The sequence below is a fragment of the Eubalaena glacialis genome, chromosome 13, assembly GCF_028564815.1.
Source record: "Eubalaena glacialis isolate mEubGla1 chromosome 13, mEubGla1.1.hap2.+ XY, whole genome shotgun sequence".
Lineage (NCBI taxonomy): Eukaryota > Metazoa > Chordata > Mammalia > Artiodactyla > Balaenidae > Eubalaena > Eubalaena glacialis.
The window spans coordinates 16542578-16556699 of NC_083728.1; the positions used below are offsets into that span (position 1 = coordinate 16542578).

At 42.1% G+C, this 14122-nt stretch overlaps 1 pseudogene; it reads right to left on the reverse strand.

Moving 5' to 3' along the window:
- Nucleotides 1-6727: 6727 nt before the first annotated feature.
- On the reverse strand, nt 6728-8901 carry LOC133103547 (mitogen-activated protein kinase 6-like; annotated as a pseudogene).
- Nucleotides 8902-14122: the final 5221 nt, after the last annotated feature.

Genomic DNA, 14122 nt, shown 5'->3' on the forward strand with positions numbered 1-14122 from the left:
TTTTTTAATTAAAAACTTTTTTTTGGCCACGCCACGCAGCTTGTGGGATTTTAGTTCCCCAACCAGGGATTTAACTTGGGCCTTCGGCAATGAGAGCACGGAGTCCTAACCACTGGACCACCAGGGAATTCTTGGGCATCCTGTGTTTTTGTTTGATTTTTTTCCTAAATCTATGTATTAGTTTCATATTGCTGCTGTAATAAATTATTACAAACTTAGTGGCTTGAAACAACACAAATTTATTTTATAGTTCTGCAGGTCAGAAGTCTAAAGTCGAGGTGCTGGCAAGGATGCATTCTCTCTGGGGACTTCAATGACGGGGGGGGGGGGAAATGCATTTCCTTGCCTTTTTAGCTTCCAGAGGCCACTTGCATTCCATAAATCATGGTCCCTTCCTCTAATTGCTTTAACCTCTTACTTCTGGTGTCATATCTACTGCTGACTCTGATCTTCCTGCCTCCCTCTTTAAAAATATTTCTTAAAATTTTTTCTTGTGGTAAAAGTATTTAACATGTGATCTACCCTCTTAACCAATTTTTTTTTTATATAAATTTATTTATTTTTGGCTGCGTTGGGTCTTCATTGCTGTGCACGGGCTTTCTCTAGTTGTGGCGAGCGGGGGCTGCTCTTCATTGCAGTGTGCGGGCTTCTCATTGCGGTGGCTTCTCTTGTTGCAGAACATGGGCTCTAGGTGCACGGGCTTCAGTAGTTGTGGTGCACGGGCTTAGTTGCTCCGCGGCATGTGGGATCTTCCCGGACCAGGGATCAAACCCGCGTCTCCTGCATTGGCAGGTGGACTCCCAACCACTGCGCCACCAGGGAAGTCCCTTAACCAATTTTTAAGTGCACAGTACATTATTGTTGACTATAGATACAGTGTCTCCCATCTCAAGATCCTTAACTTAATCACATCTGCAAAGTTCCTTTTACCATATCAGGTAAGATATGCACACGTTCCAGAGATTAGGACAAGGACATCTTTGGGGGGCCAATATTCAGCCTACCACAATCTGGCATCCCTATTCCCAGCTGTGTGACCTTGGCCAAATCATTCAAACTTCCAAAGATTCTAGTTCTTCATGGGCAAAAAGCTGATCAAATAAGTTTTTAAGAGGAAACACCTTGCCCCATGCCAGGCAAACAGTGAGTGTTTTTACGAATGGCAGCTCTTGTGGCAAAAGGCAAGGGATGATCCTGTCCAAACCATGTCGTCCTAGGCATTTGGGATAAACCCCTCTCCTCAGCCAGACCTTCACCCCCCCGGTGGTAGCCAGAGTCCAGGTTGCAATCCCAGGTACTGCCAGCAGGGGGAGAGGAGTACAGGTCCTGGTCTCAATGTCAGGTGAGGGCTGAGAAGGGATTTGGAGATTTCCCAGAAGTCCCTGTCCCATCCTTGAGGGTCATTATGTTTGGTTCCTTCTGGTGTTACACCTTATAAAACCAATTATCTCAGGACTGGAAGAGTCTCAGATGAACAACAATGACAACAAAAAGAATTTTCATTTTTTGAGGAATTATATACTCCAGGTACTGTGCTAAATAGTTTGCTTGTATGATTTCAATTACATCTTACTACAACTCTGTGAACAGCAAGCTAGGATTATCTAATTTACAGATGAGGAAACTGAAACCTGGAAAGGGAAAGTCACTTGCCCGGGGGCTCAAGATATTCAGTGAAAGAGCAGGATCTGAGCCCACGTCTGTATGAAACTATAGCCCCCAATTTTACTTTGTCTTAGAGTAAATGTAGACCTGCCTCTTTATTTTTACATGTTGGGAAAGAGGTTCAGAGAAGGGGAAGAATTTGCCTGTGGTCACATGATGAGTCCGTGGTTGAGTTGGGATTTGAACTTCTGTCTTCTAAGTTTCTGCCTTGGCCATTCAGAAGTAGCAGACTTTGAACGACTCCTTGAAAAGGTCCATTTCTTCATGTGTAAAATGAGAGGTGGTGTCCCTTGTGTAGGGGGTCCTTGGGAGAATTCAGTGGGGTGGCATATGCAGAATTCTGGTACATCGACTCATGAGATATCTGTTGATTGGTGATGACCATACCACTCAAGAGCAGACGGGTCACTGGAGGGAGAGCAGCTTGCCCCGCGTCTTGGTTTGGAGGGCTCTAAACACCTTACCCTCCTAGCTTCATCCAGGCTCTGAAGGAAAAAGCTGGACATTGGCTATGTGCTGGAGGAGCCTGAGCCGTCTGTTTTCAAGGCATGCGATTCTGAGCTCAGACAATCTAGAACTAGCTTCAGTATTGATTCTAAGGTGAGGCTTATTTGGGATAGCACCATGGTATAGGGCATAGTTTCTCAACCTTGGCACTATTGACATTTGGGGCTGGACAAGTCTTGTTGGGAGTGGATTATGCCGTTCTGTACATTGTAGGGTGTTTAATGGCATCCCTGGCCTCTACTCACTAGATGACAACACCCCACACTCACAGTGGTGAAAAGCAAAAAATGTCTCTAGACATTGCAAAATATGCCCTGGGGGACAAAATTGCCCCCAGTTATGAACCACTGGTATAGGAGGAAGCAAGCTGGCTTTTGGTCAGGCAGACCTGAGTCTAAATCCTTTCTGTGTCACTCACCAGCTGTGTAACCTTGGAGCAGTTATTTACCTCTCTAACCCTTGGTTCCTTCAACCATAAATTCTATACTAACAGCTACTATTTGTTGAACACATTTTCATTGGCAGTGTGATGAGCTCTTTACCTGGTTAATCTCATTTAATTTTCAGTAACGGTATCCTGAAGGGACACTGACAGATGGACACAGGGAGGAAGGGAAGGAGACAGGGAAGAGTAGTGTACATTAAGCATCTTCTCTGTACCATGCAGGACAGCAGACTCACACACATTTATCCTCTGCCACTAGCTGTGTGATGTTGGGCAAATCACCCTGGGGCTCAGTTTCCTCATCTGTAAAAATGATAGCAGTTGGGAATTCTGGTAAGATGAAGGCAGTGATGCCCAGCATAGATTTGATTCCTCCCAAATCCCCACATAGAAACAGAAGATTCGAAATAGAACAGAAAATTCCATACACACACTTAAAACAAAACGAGGTGACCAGGTATCTTCATGAGCTCCAAAACACAAGTGGGTGAGGACAAATCAGCAACAGCTATGAGGCCCATGTGCCACTGGGGCCACTGTGAAGGAGAAATAAACAGCAAGCAACAAAGTGTCTGACAGACCTGAGAACTGGAGAAACCCCAAATTGCAACATATATTCATGGGAAAGCATGGTGGGGCAATCTGAGAACAGCAGCTGACACTGGAAAGGATTGTGCCAGCTCCTATCATGGGTGAGGGCAAGGGCCCTGCCATAAGGCCTAAGGGCTAATGGAGTTTAACTCCTTTGAATTCATGAAATAACCACCAAGTTTTCCAGGGCAGGTCCTGTGCTGAGGAGAAACTATAGGGAAGGGAATCAAAACTGAGCAGAATAGGGAAAGCAGACATGAAAGAAAGAGAAGGGGTAGGTGTAAGTGGGGGCAGGGGGAAGGGTGGAGGGGAGGGACAGTTAGGGAGTTCGGGATTGACATGTACACACGGCTATATTTAAAATGGGTAACCAACAAGGACCTACTGTATAACACAGGGAACTCTGCTCAATATTATGTAACAACCTAAATGGGAAAAGAATTTGAAAAAGAACAGATACATGTATATGAATATATAACTGAATCACTGTTCTGTACACCTGAAACTAACACAACATTGTTAATCAACTACATCCCAGTGTAAAATAAAATAAAAAAAGAAAGTGAGGGCGGGGAACAGAGCCAGAAAAACCTCAGAGAACAGGCCATAGTTTTGGGTTTTTTTTCACAATATGCAGAAACAACAGAAAGGAGAGCTCTGTGAAGACAGAAAAGCTATCTTAACCAAGCCTCCTTCTCAGTGTTCAGAAAAACCAGTCTCACGTTAAAACAAGCAATGGAAAAGTATCAAAATCAAATCCTGGGAATACAAAATTTACTATGAAAGAGAGAGACAGAGGGAGAGAGAATAAAGAGGAAAATAACATCCCTACAGACAGTGAAAGCATTCCAAAAAGACATTTTTAAAAAAAGATTAAAACAGGCTAAAAGATATTCACAAAAAGATAGGACAAAAAAGAACAACATAAATCAGAATTATAAAAATTCAGAAAAGTGGTGATATCTTGTGCAAGAACTAAAGATAAAAGAAAAACTATTTTAAAAAATGAAAACTAAACTAAATGGAATATAAGGGCAAAAATAAAATCAGCAAATATTGTTTTGAGATAAATAGGAAAAAGGGGGCAATTTGTAAAAATGAAAATTAAAAACAAAAGAATTTGAGAGGAAGTGACATATATTAAAGATAGGCAATGAAAATCCAACATATGAATAACAGGAGTCACTGAAGGGAAAAAAAAAAAAAAATCAAAGCAAGGGAATACATCAATGACCCAGAATGACCAATATCAAGACATAGTTTAGGGACTTTCCTGGTTGCGCAATGGTTAAGAATCCACCCGCCAGTGCAGGGGACACGGGTTCGAGCCCTGGTCCAGGAAGACCCCACATGCCACGGAGCAACTAAGCCCATGTGCCACAACTACTGAGCCTGGGCTCTAAAGCCCGTGAGCCACAACTACTGAGCCCGCGGGCCACAACTACTGAGCCCGCGCGCCGCAATGAAGAGTAGCCCCCGCTCGCCGCAACTAGAGAAAGCCCGCGCACAGCAACGAAGACCCAACACAGCCAAAAAATAAATAAATTAATTAATTAAATTTTAAAAAACGACATAGTTTGGTAAAATGACTAGTTTTCAAAGAGAAAAGAAAAAAAAATTTTTTTTTTTTACATTTAACCTAATTTTATTCATGCTTGCCTTGGGATGGGGAATAGATCATTCAGTAAAAACATACAGTAAAAACAAAATATGTCTTATGTACAACTTTTTTTTAAAAATACATCATGGTAATCATTCCATATTAGTATTTAATGCATGCCTACTTCTTGTTTTCCATAAATTTATTTATTTTTATTTTTATTTATTTTTGGCTGCGTTGGATCTTTGTTGCTGAGCACGGGCTTTCTCTAGTTGTGGCGAGCAGGGGCTACTCTTCTTTGCGGTGCTTGGACTTCTCATTGCGGTGGCTTCTCTTGTTGCAGAGCACAGGCTCTAGGCGCCCGGGCTTCAGTAGTTGCAGCACGTGGGCTCAGTAGTTGTGGCTCGCAGGCTGTAGAGCACAGGCTCAGTAGTTGTGGCATACGGGCTTAGTTGTTCCGCGGCATGTGGGATCTTCCTGGACCAGGGCTTGAACCCGTGTCCCCTGCATTGGCAGGCGGATTCTTAACCACTGCGCCACCAGGGAAGCCCCTCATGTACAACTTTTAAACTACAATAATGATGTACCTTAATTACTTCCATGCACACATGTCTAACATTACAGTTTTTTTTTAAAATAAACACAATTAAGACTTGTAGGAGCGTTTTATAGTAAAGTAATTCCTAATTTTTCTTTGTAGATAGATCAAGCACCTCCAAAGTACAAATTCCTATATGCAGTGAGCGCTTTAGTTAAAATGAATACTTAAGTAAATTAAGTACATGGACAGCCTTAGGATAAGCTGACATTATATATTCAGCTAAGTAGGCAACAAACCATAGTGCCAAATGGAAAAAGTGTATTTGCAAATAAATTTCAAAAACTAAGTTAACTTTTTATAATTAAATACAGGAAATATACTGATTGGCTAAAATAAATAAGATGTGATGTAGTAACACTTCACTATAAAGAATGCATACCAGAACATTTATAAACAGTGAGTGAATCTTATTAAGAATAGTTTACTGCAATAAATGTTGGCTAAATAGAAGTGCATATTGTGAAGCGCTATGGGTGGTATATGTTTTGCCACATACTTTTGTTACCTTGAGGTAGATAACACATGTGTACCAAATTTGGCATTCATTTTCAGTTGCTGCTGGTATCATGTGTTTTTAAGAAATGTGTACAGTATGAAAAACTTGAAAATACTCATGAATGAAAAATGTTTTAGGAAAAAAAATAGATATTTTCATGCAATTATGTACAGTCTCACTGTGTAAATTTCAAGGCAAGATTTTTGTTTCCTGTAAAACAGATCATTGTTCTATGAGAGAATGTTTTTTACTTGTCTTAGTGCATTTCTTTTTTTTTTTTTTTTAATTTTATTTATTTATTTATTTATGGCTGTGTTGGGTCTTCGTTTCTGTGCGAGGGCTTTCTCCTGTTGCGGCAAGCGGGGGCCACTCTTCATCGCGGTGCGCGGGCCTCTCACTGTCGTGGCCTCTCTTGTTGCGGAGCACTGGCTCCAGACACGCAGGCTCAGTAGTTGTGGCTCACGGGCCTAGTTGGTCCGCGGCATGTGGGATCCTCCCAGACCAGGGCTCGAACCCGTGTCCCCTGCATTAGCAGGCAGATTCTCAACCACTGCGCCACCAGGGAAGCCCCTTAGTGCATTTCTTTTGTCTCCTCCTGCATTGCGTTATTTTGCTCTATTCTTTATTTTTGTGTGCAAACGACATGCCAGTTAAAATGAAAACCATTTCACATGTAGGAAAAAAGTCTGGATTCTAAAAACCAAGAAAAAAATCCTTTCTAAATGACACCATCTGTTTCCAGTAAAAAAATGACTTAAACACTAGTAATAAAGAAGACAAAACACATTTCATGAATACAAAAAGAAATGTCTGCTGAGTGTTTTAGTTCAGATGTTTCAGAATGCTGCTGTATGTTTTATGAGGAATCTGAGGGGAAGATTTCATAGCAGAAGGTGTTAATGCGGCCTGTATTGACTTAAGTAGTGACCCAACTGGACTGTGAAACTGTGGGATGCCTATGGATTCAAGCTGCTTGTTAAAGAGGAACTCCCCACTGTTGTTCAGAAATCCTTCCTCATTTCCTCTCTCCCCAAGCTTCCCATCCTCTACCGGCTCAGTTTCTAGCATTTCAGTATCCCCTTTCCTGCTAAAGAACTTGTCCAGGTAACTGGTACTGTAAGTGTCTTCCTTTTCAATTTGCTCATCCTTCCTTACCTCACAACAAAACTGATTTATGAGAAAACAGACCTCCCCACCACCCACAAACTGGCTATCCCAAGAAGACTGGTACAAGGCTTCTAATTGAGCCAAATTGGCCATTACTTTCTCCTGCTTTTCTCGGCTTACTGACTTTGATATCAAACTTTTCAATTATAGTTGGGACACTGAGCTATTCAAGTCATTTAATTTGTCAACAACATCAGTAGGCTCATGTTGTGAACTAAGTTGAATAGTTCCTGCAATAAAGGAATCAAAGTCAAATCCCTGATTCTTTTCCCTTTCTTTTTCAGCCAGTTGCTGTGATGCTTCCTCTAGAGCTATCTGGGCTTTAACCAATCCATTCCTTTCACATTTTGACTTGCCTTTCTTATCAGATTTTTCTTTGCTTTGTTCTTTCCAATTGGAAAGATCTATAATAAGCTTGGGTTCACAGTAATGATTAACTTCACTCTCTCTCCAATCTAAGTTATCTAAATATGATGATGACCTCGTTTTGTAGTTACAAGTATGGCTACACTCCAGATCACAGTATTTGTTTTCATGATGATCTGAGTATTGCCAACAAGGCTCAGTAGAGTAACTGGTGTCAAAAGCAGGATCCTTCAAATACTTTTCACGATCTCCATCCAAATATTTTCAAGGATCGACTTGTACTTCTTCTTCATCAGTGACATGGCACAGAGCTCTTGGGCCAAGCTGAACTTCATCAATATCAAAGTTGTTATGCATAGGCCAATCATGGTCTGAAAATTGACAATCATGGTACCTTTCCCAGTTATAAATGTGACTATGAGTTTCATCCATAAGCAAAATATCATCAACTTCATCTTCAATATGAAAAGGATGACTTGAAATTGGCTCATCCATTGGAAAAGAATAAATGCTCATGTAAGGATGGGAAGGCACTTCTGCTGCTGTCAACCGATCCATGGGGCTAAATGTCAAAATTTGTCCCAGGAAATCCAGTGCTTCTCGACTAATTCCCGGAAGCAGCTGAGTTAAAGGTTTGTGTGGCTCAGTCATGTCATTTCTAATGTAAACTGGAATTACGCTGAGCAGCTCCTGACGATCTTCCTCCTGTACGACAGGAATAGATTCTAAAATCAGCTGCATCTGTTCAAGTTCATGGACACCTGCAAAGAGTTTTACCAGTCAGTATTTCAGCAAAGATGCAGCCTGCAGCCCATGTCAATGGCTTTAGTATAATTATTAGGAGAAAGTAAAAGACATGGAGATCTGTACCATTTAGTAACCAATCCTTCAGAAAGATGACCCTTATGGGAATAATGGGGATCCATGATCTGTGCAAGACCAAAGTCGCCTATCCGCCTATCTTCAGCACCAAGTCTTCAGTATTAATGAAAAGATTAGCTGGTTTGAGATCTCTGTGCAGTACGTTTGCTGAGGGAATATATTTGAGCCCACGTAGCAGCTGATACATGAAAAGCCTGGCATGCTCTTCCAGTAACGGGCCCTGCTCCAGCACATTAGCCAAGTCTGTCTCCAGGTACTCCTGAACAATGTAAACACTGTTCAGTTCGGTAAGACCCCACATCATCTGTTAACTGGCTTCCACTAGGACCAAGAATTTCAAACACCTTCACAATGTTATCATGGTCAAGTCTTCTAATAATTTTGATTTCACGTAGAGCATGTTTGACACTCTGGGGATCAATAAGGACAATTTTCTTGATGGCTACTCTTTTGTCACAGTCATTGTCTACAGCAGAAAAAACCAAGCCATTGCCTCCACAACCCAATGGTTTTAAGTCCATATACCTAGAGCCCAGATCAAAACCATGAATGTTTATGAGACTTTCAAATTTCTCTGCCATTTTGAAACCCTTACTATTGCCTTTTCCTTCTGAATTGTTGAACTTGTATAGATAAGGAAGGAAACTGGCATCAAAAGGAAAGATCTTTCAAAAAGGTAGAAAAAAATTAATTTTGCTTCCACAGCAAGATGGTTTCATTGCATATGCCAACCAGGCCTGTTGAGTTCCCCTTAGATTTAAAGCTCAAAAAGCTCTACTCATACTGAGAATGAAAAAGATTGCAGTACTCATAGTTCAAGAAAGGGGCAGCAACTCTGCAGGCATTTAAAGAAAACACTCAAGAAACTCAAACGGAATGAAATGACATACTATGCACTCAGATTTACTGTGCTGAAGGATTTAACATTTAACTAAAATGTGAATAAATCTGCACACAACAGGCTTCTTTAAACATTCCCCTCACAGTGCAGGTACATTCAGTGTTGGACTGATCCTGAGCAGCATCTTTCTAAGGTGCTGGTAAGCACTGTTTCCGTTTTGCTTCTTTTCTTCCTTTGTTGCTGTATATTTCAACAGGAAGCCCTGGTGGCTGTTGGTTAACAGATGTCTTTTGTTAGTGATCAGGTGGCTCCAGCTCGCCACAATCACAATCAAAGCTACCGTCCATCTTACTCTGATACAACGCGACTTCTCTGACTCATCTAGGGAGTGCGGGGCCCACGGACAGCCCCCAGTGTCGGCTCAGGTCTCCGGCTGTGCTGGTGGCAGCGGCGTCTCCGAGGCTCTCGCTTTGCTGCAGTTATTGCCATGTAACCAAGAAAAATTCTTTAGGCATCTTGGGCATCTAGACAAAAAGATTTTATTATGAGGTTATAATCAGACTCTTCATCAGCAGTGCTTTCTGCCAGAAACAAAGGATGTAATATATTTAAGATACTCAAAGAAAGAAAGTATTAGTCAAAGATTTTATATCCAGCAAAACTGACTTTCTGTAAAGAACTATTATCAACCTGAAAGCACTCAGGGAGTACTTTCTCCATGAGCCCTTTCTGAAGAGTCTACTAGGGAGTGAGCTTCAGGAATGGTTAAGCATTCAATATATATCTACTGGTAGAACTAAAGCTAAATGATGGTAAAAAGAGAGACAATAAAGCATGTAATGCCTATATGCTCTAGCAATGTAGCTGTAGTACAGTCCCTCAGAGTGGTAGACAATGGGAATGGTGTATCAAAATTTTTTGTACCCATTTTCAATATTCTAATTGACAGCGGTAGTTTTACTATAGTTATTCTAAGACTGTTGTATGTGTAAAGTGGGCTAAAGCAAATCAGTAATTATAGAATCTTTCAATTTTATCATCTCCTGTGTCCTTGAAAATCAAATATTCTAAGTGTGGAGGGAAAGGACATACAGATGTAATATAGAAGAGGTTAATTAAAAGCCCTGTAATGCTATATTTGCATTGGAAAAATCAGTATGAGTTCAAGAGGTGACTTTTAAAAAAAAATATATGCATACTATGTATGTATATACACACATACATATAAATATATATACATACATAAAATATACATATGTATGTATAAATATATACATATATACATATATTTTTATATGTGTATACATATGTAATATATGTATATTTGTATACATATACATATGTAGGTATATTTTATGTACATATGTATTTATATATAAATATTTATAGATATAAAATACCTAGTTCTATCCACTAGAAAGGCATAGAAACAATGACTATTCTAGTAGTACCTACCACTCAGATTCTAGTCTTGAAATGCCATTTTCTATTTAAAAAAATAAAAGGACATCCTGGAGAAACTGCTGATTCCAGATCAGCAGCAGGAAATATACAAGATAAGCCTGGAATATCTTGTCATATCAGACAACAAGGAAACTATCAAAGGCCCTAGGGTCACATCCAAAGGACTCAGAAACCAACCTGAAGATGGGACAATTTCAGCTGCAACAAAGACAATAACTGCAATCGATTGAAACTCATCAAGTATGTTTCAGTCCCTAAGTTCATAATAATATTTGGCAAAAACACTAATTGCTTACCTTCTGAGGATGGCATTGCTTTTCCTATGCGAACTCTACCACTGGGTAAACAAGTCATAGATTAAGAAAAGCATCTTCTTATGAATTTATTACCACTAATACAGGAAAAAAAATGATGCAATATTGTCATTTTGCAACCTGCAATGTATTAATATATCTTAGCCATTGTACACGATAGCAGCTAACAGCAAGAAAAGAGCGAAACTCCAGCCATCTATGTGCTTCTCGATAAAAGAACACAGAACTGCCTAAAATCATGCCGACAGGATGGAACCTAGGTCTGATCCAGCTGCTAATTTGCAGGAAATGAAGAGGTCAAAGGGCCATGCTGAGCTGTAGCATGAGGATGCAATTGACAAAATCCAGACTTTGAGAAACTCTCCAGGTCAATCAGCCTCAGTTCTTCAACAGATAAACTGCAAGGGAAAGAAAGAGATATAGAGGGAAACTTTGGATTAAAAGAGGCCTAAAAACATATCAAATTTTTAAAAAATGGGCAAAACTAAACTTTAATGTCTAGGGATGCACACTTGGATGATTAAACCATTTAGAAATGAAAGGGTAGGGACTTCCCTGGTGGCGCAGTGGTTAGGAATCTGCCTGCCACTGCAGGAGGCACGGGTTCGAGCCCTGGTCCAGGAAGATCCCACACACCGCAGAGCAACTAAGCCCGTGAGCCGCAACTACTGAGCCTGTGCTCTACAGCCTGCGAGCCACAACTACTGAAGCCTGCGTGCCTAGAGCCCGTGCTCCGCAACAAGAGAAGCCACCGCAATGAGAATCCCGCGCACCGCAACAAAGAGTAGCCCCCGCTCTCCGCAACTAGAGAAAGCAACGAAGACCCAATGCAGGCAAAAATAAATAAATAAAATTTTTTTTAAATTCAAGGATAAAATTACTATAAAAGTCCGGTAAGTGGTTACTTTTGGGGGGAGGGGCTGTGACTGGGATGGGGTACATGGAGGGGCCTCTGGGGTGGCTGCAAAGTTCTATGTTGTGACCGGGTGGTACGTACAAGGGTGTTTCCCTTGAGATAACTCACTAAGCTACAATTTTAATTTGTATGATTTTCTGCATCTGTAGTTTGTTTTACAATATAAAGGTTTTAAAAAATGAAAACATAAGCACCTACCTCACTGTGTGTTTGTGGATGTGTGTACATACACACATCTATGAATATATGGCTTCTGGGAGCACCAGCTACATAGTAGGTACTCACTAAATATGAGTTCCGGTCCCTGTTAATCCTGTCAAACACCGTCACCGGTGTGATTTCAGTGCCATGACTAACTTGTGTGACTAATCAAAAGTAGTTAATGCTTATTAAGTGATTATTATGTGCCAGGCACTGTTCATCTAATCTAACTGACTCCTCATAACCCTATTATTATTATTCCCATTTTACAGAGATGAAAACTGAGACTCAGAAAGGTTTTCCATGGCCACACAGAAGGTGAGAGTAGCCTGGTTTTGAACCCAGGCAGTCTGGCTCCCCAGTGGCTCTTACTGTTTTCTATTTGGTGCCCAGTGCCCCCGTTTGTGATAATAACCCTCCACCCCCCTTACTGAGTGCCTGCCAATGTCTGTGCCATCCCTTGACACTCATTACCTGAATCTCACAACAGTCCTAGAAGGTGGAGATGCTCATTAGCCTGCATTTGACAGATGAGAACTCAGAGGCGTGAAGGAACTTGCTCAAAGTAACTGGCCGTGTCACGGGTTTGAATTGTGGATGGGGAGGGTTCATACTCTTTGGCCCTGTGAATCTGAAGGACGAAATGTTCCCTGCTCTTAACCGGATGCTCACCTGATGGATCTGACCCAGTCTGAGGTCATGGGTTGCCCAACCAGCCATCCAGAGCCTGACTTGGCTTGAGAATTATCCAGACCAGGACTGGGAGAAGTCAGGGGCTTGGCAGGTGCCAGATATGCCTGACCCCATCAGGGAGTCGTGCGAGGCTCATGATCCGTGGGCCCCGTGAGCCAGAGACTTCTGTTTCTCTGTGTGCCAAGCTTTTTGTTCATAAGAGCCTCGGAATCAGAACCCAGAATAGAGCTGGTCACCTCTCTGACTTGAAATAAAGACGTGCCGTGGGCTGGCTGTGTGGATTTCCCAGAAGAGGTGAGAGCCCAGCTGTGTTTTTCTGGTCACACATTGATTTTCTAACCTGAGTCAGCATGACTGCTTGGAGGCATAGGCAACCGGGCTGAAGCACTTCCCAAACAGGGCCTGGAATGGTGAGGGGACCAGGAGGGGTGGAGACAGCACACCCCCTGCCCCACCAGTACCACCCGAAGAGCCTGCCCAGCTCAGCCTCACTGTATTATTTACACCCAGAAGGACCGAGTTCTTACCAAATACCAGGCACTGTGCTAAGCGCTTCACAAGTATTCACCCAACTAACCTCGCAAAGACTCTATTGGATAGGGGCTCTCACAAGTAACATTTGACAGGTGAGAAAACTGAGACCCAGGGAGGCAAAATCACATAGAAACAGTCACTCGAAGATGGAGTTGCTGGTCCGTGATTGTGGACCCAGAGTCAGATCTGGCAGTGCTTTGGAGATTTACGACATCACTCAGCCTTCACAACAAGCCAGTTAGGTAGGTATTGTCACCTCCACGAAGATATGACAAAGCTGAGGCTCAGGGAGGTGGATGTGACTTGTACAATGTTTCTAGAAGGTTCTGCCGTGACAGCCAGTGATCACTTTTCAAGAGAACAGTCCAAAGTTCACAACTGATAAAATTTGGCCACAGTCACTCAAAACCCCTATATGTATGATTACTTCCACTTTCACCCACATTTTCCTATGATGGGAAGAGGAGCATGGACTCCTTTGGTGGCCATCTTTGGGGAGGGGTAGAACGGGGTAATGGGTACTCTTTTGGAGGAGGTGACTATTTGGAGAGGCTAACATGTGACCCCTGTGGGGGCCTTGTGGTCTGATGTGAGCAGCGACATCTAGAGGCTGGGAGAAATGGGCTGCCCAGCTGCACTGGTGAAGAAGCCAGAGTGTGGGTGTGCTGAGGTCAGGCCACACGCCCAGGTGCTTCAGGGCAACGTCCGCTTGAGTATTTCCCATGGACCAGCATGGGCAGAGAGCACATATAAGGGGCCATCTTGGGCCCTGTCCCATAGGACCTTCAGCAAGAAGCTAGAATTCGATGTTAGATGCCTACGGGCTGAGGAAGGAGTTT